The sequence below is a fragment of the Palaemon carinicauda genome, chromosome 29 (assembly GCF_036898095.1).
Source record: "Palaemon carinicauda isolate YSFRI2023 chromosome 29, ASM3689809v2, whole genome shotgun sequence".
Taxonomy (NCBI): Eukaryota; Metazoa; Arthropoda; class Malacostraca; order Decapoda; family Palaemonidae; genus Palaemon; species Palaemon carinicauda.
Window position 1 is genome coordinate 31,222,670 of NC_090753.1, and position 8,682 is coordinate 31,231,351.

Sequence of the window (8,682 nt, forward strand, 5' to 3'; positions counted from 1 at the left end):
TCCCTTCAGTGAATCAGCTAATATTCTCAGTGCTGCCAGCTCGATGTGCATACCATCAAACATTATCACAAATTTATCCTCGCCGTACATTTCAGGCCATTCCCATTGAATCTGTGCTCTTATGAATTTTCACAGCATTGCATTTACAGTGACTATTGACATAAATATAGTGGCTTTCCTTCAAATCTAGGCCACATGTAATCAAAAGTGCTTCATATGACCCACTTGTCAAAATGTTACATATGAAAAATCGGGGATTTTGCCGGCATATTAAAAATGTGGCGAACATCTTGAAAAATGGAAAATTTGAGCGGGTCACAGTTTTATTTTCATACGAACACCATAAAGAACCTTCATGCAAAGTTTGATGCTTGTATAATAAGATTACCTATTTTGGTAAAATTTTAAGGTTATCCGCCCAAGTAGTCAGTCTCTGGGTCATTGTCCTTTCCTATGCCTATGCCATTCTTGAATAACATTTAAGCCTATCTATAAAAGGGAGTAGTTCACAAACCAAAATACAAAACATATACATACACTAACGCACACGCAAACACATGCGCGCATATATATATATATATATATATATATATATATATATATATATATATATATATATATATATATATATATATATATATATATATATATATATATATATATATATATTCAAGTGAAACAGCTAACGCCTAGTCTGAGATCTGAAATCCAGAAAAAAAAAATTTTTAATGGCTCCGTGAACGAACCTTCTGGTAGTATTTCCTGCAGAAGAAATGAAAAGTCCCTAATTGGAAGAAAAGTTGGAAATTACAAAAACTTAATTCATTGTTATATATATTTGGCTGAAAAGGCTTTTACATCAACTAAGTGCTCAGTTTCTATTAGTTAATGTATAGAAAGGTTACTTTATTGGCTAGAGTTTACAGAATCTAAAACATGAATTGGATATATTAAACAGTCATGAGTAGTGTCATTTTCTTTGTAATATGGTCTTCCACTGTTTTTGGATAAATTTTTCTTTCTTGGGGGTACACTGTGGCACATTATTCTGTCTTATTTTTATTTCTGTTTTTTTTTTATAGTTTATACAAGATACAAATATTTTGATGTTGATCATGTTCTTGAAATATTTGATTTTATCTGTTCATCAATTCTCTCGTAGCTTATTTCTTTATGTCCTTTCCTCACTGGTTTACTTTCCCCTGTTGTAGCTCTCGGGTTTATAGCATCCTGTTTTTTCCACTAGGGTTGTAATTTAGCTAATAATAATAACAATAATAATAATAATAATAATAATAATAATAATAATAATAATAATAATAATAATAATAATAATAATAATAGCCTTACATTGTTTATGAGGCATGAAAGTGTTAAAAAACAAGAATTTTGGGTAAAATGTAGAAAAATATTGGTTTATGGGTAACAAGAATTTATTCGAAAGTCGTTATAGAGACGAATAAGCCATCTTCCTTCGAGGAGATTCACATTTTCCCCACCGGGAATACTCAGAGCAATAAAGTGCAATCAGGGTAGCATTGTGGATCCTCCTCCGTAATTCCGGTTCGTAAGCAGTTGTTTTAGTGTATTGTTTCTCTTCTTCGTAAAAGTTCTAATTTGCTTTGATTTCTTTTCCTTGATTCCTAAGTATCTAAAGTTCACCTCATTTTTGGTCAAGGGACCTCTTTTAAATAAAATAAATAGCTTAATATGAGGTAAAAAAAGAAAATATTATTTGGTATTGGTATAAGTGATCTGGTCTCACGAAGTAATGGCCCGTATAAAGTATCAAGTCTTTTTTCGAACAATTTTATTTCTGTTCTTTCATTACAAACATTGATTCATAATACTGAATAAAAAAAAAATTTTCAGATATAAAAAGATGCATTTTTTTTTTGCTCTGAATTGAATGTACTCCTTAAAAATTTTAAAAGAAAGAAAAGTACGTTGATTAACGAGATTATATCTGTCTGATAATGTATTCCGATTATAACTCTCAATTAGGAAAAACAATTTGGAGAGGAAAGTTTTTTTTTTTTTCATTTGCCTTTCGTGTTGCTTAAAAAAAATCAGATAAAATAAGAATATTTTTCTATCTCAAAATTCGTTTGAATATTCAGATAATTTTATATTCAGACCGGAGATTTTGAAAATTTAAGATTGAAAATTATATCATATTTTTTTTTTCATGATTATTTGCTACAAAAGCAAAGAGGCAAATAATACAAACTCTCCCAAAAATTGGAAAATAGCATCATATATATTTTTGTTTGCTAATAAAAAAAAAATGGTACAGCAATGTACGGAATATAGCAATCCACTTTTGATGGCATTTGTGGACTATGCAAAAGCCTTTGATAGTGTGCACCGGCAAATTTTGTAGCGAATCCTTCGTTTTTATGGAGTCCCACTTAAGTACGTGTATTTGATTATTAAGTCTGTTCATGAACTACGCAAGTGCAAAGTTAATGTTAGAAGAATTCTATGATATAAATTTCCAGTTAACAGCTGAGTACTTCAATGTGATATGTTGCCCCATATGATGTTTATCCTCCTTATGGATTTTATATTGCATGGAACAGTTGGGGATGGTGGCGAAGGATTGGATTAGATTCGTAACAGGAAATTAACTGACCTAGAGTATGCTCATGACTCTGTCCCTATTAGCAGAGCACCAAATGACTGGCAAAGCTTGCTTTAGAATGCATGAAATATCAAATGATGCTGAGTTCAAGATGCATAGAAGAAAGACAATGAGGATCAGATCGGAATATTCAATGTAAGATTAAATATTATTGGAAAAAGAACAGATTAATGAGGTTAAATCATTTAAATATTTAGTAACTATGATTTGTAATACAGGATCTATAGAATTAGAGTTTAGTGAAACATTGAAAAAAAGGGAAATGTCTAGGTTAAGTAGAATTTGAAAATCAAATCGTCTGAAATTGCCATATATAAATTAGGCTATATATCAGTTTGGTGAGGTTGGTGTTACTATATGGACAATGAAACAATATCCAACAGTTTTTGTATATTTGAGAACAAAGCCTGCATAAGGAAACAGGGAGTTAAAAGACAGAATATGATTAGAAATTAAACTATTACAGAGATTACTCGTGAGCCATATGCGGATGAGATCATGGTGAATGGTAGATGGAGATGGTTTTGGCATGCTCTTCGCACTACCCAAGAGTTATTAGTTCACCAAACTTTCAACTGGCCTTCACAAAGTACTAAAAGTGTTAGAAGATCCAGGCCCACATGGGTGAGGACTAGGAAACGCGAAGTAGATGATGCATGTAGAAGTATTGGATCTGAATCTCAACATAGAGACGACTGATGACATCAAATCGGTTATTTGCGTCGATAGGCGTAGGAGAGGACGACGATGATGAGGATTTTATTTTATAATATATCATAATATATCATATCATAATACATTATATTGCATCTTCTTTTAATTTCAGTACAGAAATACATGTCAAAATTACATGAAAGTATGCTGTCTTATAATTTAGTTCCCACCACCAAATGCCAAAACAAGAATATTTCACCTAAAATTCTCCAATAAGATGCTTATCATTTCAAGACTTTTTCCTTCAACTAAAGCCTTATAACCAACTATATAAGAATGCTGTTTCATATTTAATAATTCGTGAATTAATTCTTTCAATTTATCTAATTTATTAGCTCTGCCAACGAAGCTGGATGGAGGTTATGATTTCACCCCTATTTATGTGTTTGTAATTGGTCTTTTGGCGGGATGTTGCAAGAACAACCCCTGCACCCTTGCATCACTCTAACTGACAATTGTCTCCGCAACACAAACTTTCCCCTTACGTTATCAAAAACTGGACTCCTAGACAAAAAGGACATAAAAACAAACCATAGCCTTAAAGCTATATTTATTAATAATAAAACAATCTCTTAATACTAAAAATTACCAACCATATTCCATAACCAAAATAAATCACACTTAGAACTACAATCTTAACTTGATATATATGGAATACACATTTAAATAACCCCATGAAAAACCAAACTCAAAGCTAAAATTCACTTCAACCCCAAATATAAACGTAATTAATATATATATATATATATATATATATATATATATATATATATATATATATATATATATATATATATATATATATATATATATACATATATATATATATATATATATATATATATATATATATATATATATATATATATATATATATATATATATACACAGTATTTATATATATACAGTATATATATATATATATATATATATATATATATATATATATATATATACATATATATATGTGTGTGTGTGTGCGTGTGTGTGTATGTGTGTGATTCTGAGTGGACACCTTCGTCCACACAAGGGCCAACAATCTTTAATTGCCCCAAACCACAACTTTGTAGCAACCGCAACACTGACCAATATCAACACAACTGCATTAATTGATTTGGTTTTTGCGTGATATCATCATCATCACCATCATCATCATCAATCGAAGAGTCCTAATCATAATCGTAATCCAGGTCCGCAACAATTGGTCAATCCACTAGAGCAATCTATACACAATCAATTACAGGCTAGGTCATCAACGGTTGGGCAACATCCAAAATAAGTTCTCCAAAGGAGGAATTACGGCTCAGAAAATAAATAAATACTTCCAAGCTGGTAAAAGAATAAGAAATATAATCCAGCATTCAAATCACACAACTGCTTCAAGTCGCAGTCAATCAAAAAAAGCACTCGCTCCGAAACATTTACTACTATCCTAACCTAGCTAAAAGTAAACAAACAACCTCATTTATACCAACAGTCTTTCTCACAACAAACAATCGATACATTAACTACTCTCTCTCTCTCTCTCTCTCTCTCTCTCTCTCTCTCTCTCTCTCTCTCTCTCTCTCTCTCTCTGAGGATTTGTCAAAAAAACAAAATTAAAAAAATAAATTAAAACAAAAATTAATCCTCCAAAGTGTGTTTATGTGTCCATGTATCTGTGTATGTGTGTGTTTGTGTTTGTTTGTCAACAGCTTCCTGACAACAATTTTAAATGTGAAGTAATGAAACTTGCAGGGAAGATGCGTTATGTAAATATCTAGAAATTATTAAATTTCAGAAGGTCCAGGTAATAGTCAAGCAAAATGTCCAATTAACGTATTCAGCCATAAGTTTGGACATCATTGTCACAGAGACTTCAGACTTGGTTAATATTTGAGTGTATGGAAATCCACGACAATTAATACATGATAAGGTTAAAACTTCAAGGTCAAGGACGAGCAAACGGTGAAGAAAAAAGCTGCTTCGGAGGAGGTCTGTGGTCTACTGAATGCCCCTCTAGTTTTTAATAAATTTGTCGGAGAAAAACAAAACAAATGGTTTGGGATTACTATTTGCACTCCCCAAAGAGAGAGGAGTTCACCAAGCTTAAAACTGGGCTCCACAAGGTACTAGAAGAGTTGGAAGGCCCAGGTCTACATGGCTGAGGACTCTGAAGCGTGAAATAAAAGATTATAATGATCATGACTAATCAAAGTATAATGATATACATCTTGAATAACTTTAGAAGAATATTAGCATGATGTTTATCGATATATATTTATGACATGTAGAAAAGGCAATATATTACAAACTCATCGATATAGATGAGCAGGACTAAATTCAAAATATTATTTTTATTATCAAAGTAAAGGTAATTCCGTTGGTAAATTTCTTTGTTAATGCATCTTCATAAACTTTTTAATTTCACTTCATATAAGTACTAACTATTTTGTTACCTATCCTATAGATATAAAAGCAATTTTTCATGAAATTGTAGTTTCAGTTAATAAGTATATTATATTAATTTATACTTTTAGGCAAGGTATTGGATGAATTTCATTTGTATTTATTGATTGCTATTTTTTTTATTTTTTTTTTATTTTTTTTTTTTAGAAATTCTGGTTCATTTGAAAAGAAATGTTATCGATTCTTTTCTCACTTTAAAGTTTTGGATGAATGCCCAAGAAAGGGCTCTAGAGATCATTTTATTTCTCCTTATGAGATATATATTTTTTGGGGGGGAATTCTGGTTTCATCTTTAATAACTATAATTAATATATTTTTCTGTGTACTGCAGGTGTTTCATACACGCTCATGCAATGTAATGCTGTTGTCTCTCGATCCATCACACGTTTAAATCAACCTTTATAAGCTTGCCATTGAATGCTCCAGTTTGTTTGAATTTTTGTAACATCCATGTTGGGAAGTGCTTGTATATTATCTCGTTATCTGTTGAATAATTGCTTCTTGCATTCACATCGTCTCTCTGTTTGGGCATAATAGCCACCTTGCCAAATCTCTCTTTACCAAAGAAACGTATTCCGAAATCATTATACTTTCAGATACTGAATATTATTTTTTTTCAATCTGGTTTCATCTTAAAATACCATAACTTTTTTTTTCACTTTTGGCTTTCGATGAATTTCCTACAAAATCAATACTCAGATAATATTATTTCAAGTTATTGATTGTGTGTGTGTATATATATATATATATATATATATATATATATATATATATATATATATATATATATATATATATGCGTGTGTATGTGTGTGAGTGTTGATATGATCCAAAAACGTACAGCTTCACCGTATTGAATCTTTGTTAAAATAAAAAAGATAAAATATGAGGATTCTCCGATATAATCACCGAGATACGACCGAGCAAAGTTGACCTGTTCATCTGGTATATTTGCGAAGCTTTTGCACAGAATCTGTCATAATGTTTAATCCTATTTTGGGTCTTTGCTGGCCGGTCAAAAGGTAATCGGATCTATTTATTCCGCGTGGAGGATTTTGGTCGAATATCTGTTTTTAACGTATATTGTTAGTGCTGTGAGTATGATCTATAGTGTCTATATCTAGTATCGAATGAAAAGGATTAACAAGAATGATTAGTTTTTATTTTATCATTCTGGCCGGGCAAAAACGGAATCTGTTCTATTTTTCCCGTGTCGAAGCATTTGGGAAAATAACTGCATTTTAACCAAAATTTTTTTCAGTGGTGTCAATTCCAGGTTGTATTGTGTATTTATAGTATCTACGTGCAAGAATTATTAGGCATCATTAGATTTCTTTTATTTTTCTGAAATGTCTTTTATAGAATTGGTTTTGCTTTTCTGTCGTCAAGGCAATCTTTATTATGACATTTTTCTTTTAAAATTCATTACAACACACTTTCCGAGGTATCTACCGAGAGATTGAAATACCTTTATTACATAGTATCTTAAATTATCAATCGTATATGTATCAAATTTCTTTAATTATTCCTCCTCTTTAAGATATGTCCATCAGGGTTATTATTATTATTATTATTATTATTATTATTATTATTATTATTATTATTATTATTATTATTATTATTATTATTATTATTATTATTATTATCATAATATGACGATTCTCCTAAGTATCACAATACCTCTCTGACAAAGCACTGGACATCGTTGGGTCGCCCAGAGGGGGATAGCATGACTTCAGCGAGGATTGCTTCCGGCTGATCATCAGAGGCTACGTGAACACCAACCTCCTTCAGGTTATCGTCATCAAGGGGATAGCGCCCAGTGTTCTGGGGCATCACCTGGACAGATGTGCACCTGCTCAAGTAAAACATCTTTATTTTGGCGGAATTTCTGAATAGAAGAGACCTAGATTAGAAGTGGGTTCTGTTTCAAACGATTTTGCTGAATAGTGTACCCATAACATCGGTTTTGAAATATGTCATCCAATCTGTTTTTAGTTTTTAGTAGTTTGCTTGTGAAATTTCTTCAGATTTCCCTGTGGATAGGAAAAGAACCTAAAATAGGAAGAAGTCTTTTCTTAGAACAATCTTGACTAATTTGTGTTATATTATAAAAGGATAGTTAGTTCGGTCTATGGGTTAAGACGTAAAGACATAACTTGAAAATAAAAATTACCGTTGTTATGCGGTACTTATTATTTCAATAACAAGGAAGGATATAAGATTGTATGCTGTTAATTTTTCTTTTCTTATGAATGAACATTACTAATCGATATGGAATGATTATATAAAAACTTTTATTTACACATAAAAAGGGAACTTTTAAACATGGCCTTAACAGTAGGTTGACAGGTCACGATAATGTAGTCTCCGTGGTCGTTCCAGTGGCAGTATTTAGTGTGGGAAGCAAGGAGCAAAGAACTCAAGCAATCAGGAAGGTATTCTGCAGAGAACCAGATATATCAAAGAAATGGCTTTTAACGGCTACTACCTCATTTCTGATATCTGATAAAAAGACCAAAGGAGCCTCTCTGCATCTTCATGATAAACTTTTTTTCAAATATTCAAAAGGGATTTCACTGTTTAAGTAATGAGAACAATAATTGTCGTTGTGAATTTGGTTGGTCTGTATTGGTATGTTTGTGTCAATACAATTCCAATTATAGTTGTATTTTTAATGTGCACTCTATAATAATAATAATAATAATAATAATGATAATAATAATAATAATAATAATAATAATAATGATAGTAATAGCAATAACAATAATAATGATAATAATAATAATAATAATAATAATAATAATAATGATTATGATAATATGTATATATATATATATATATATATATATATATATATATATATATATATATAT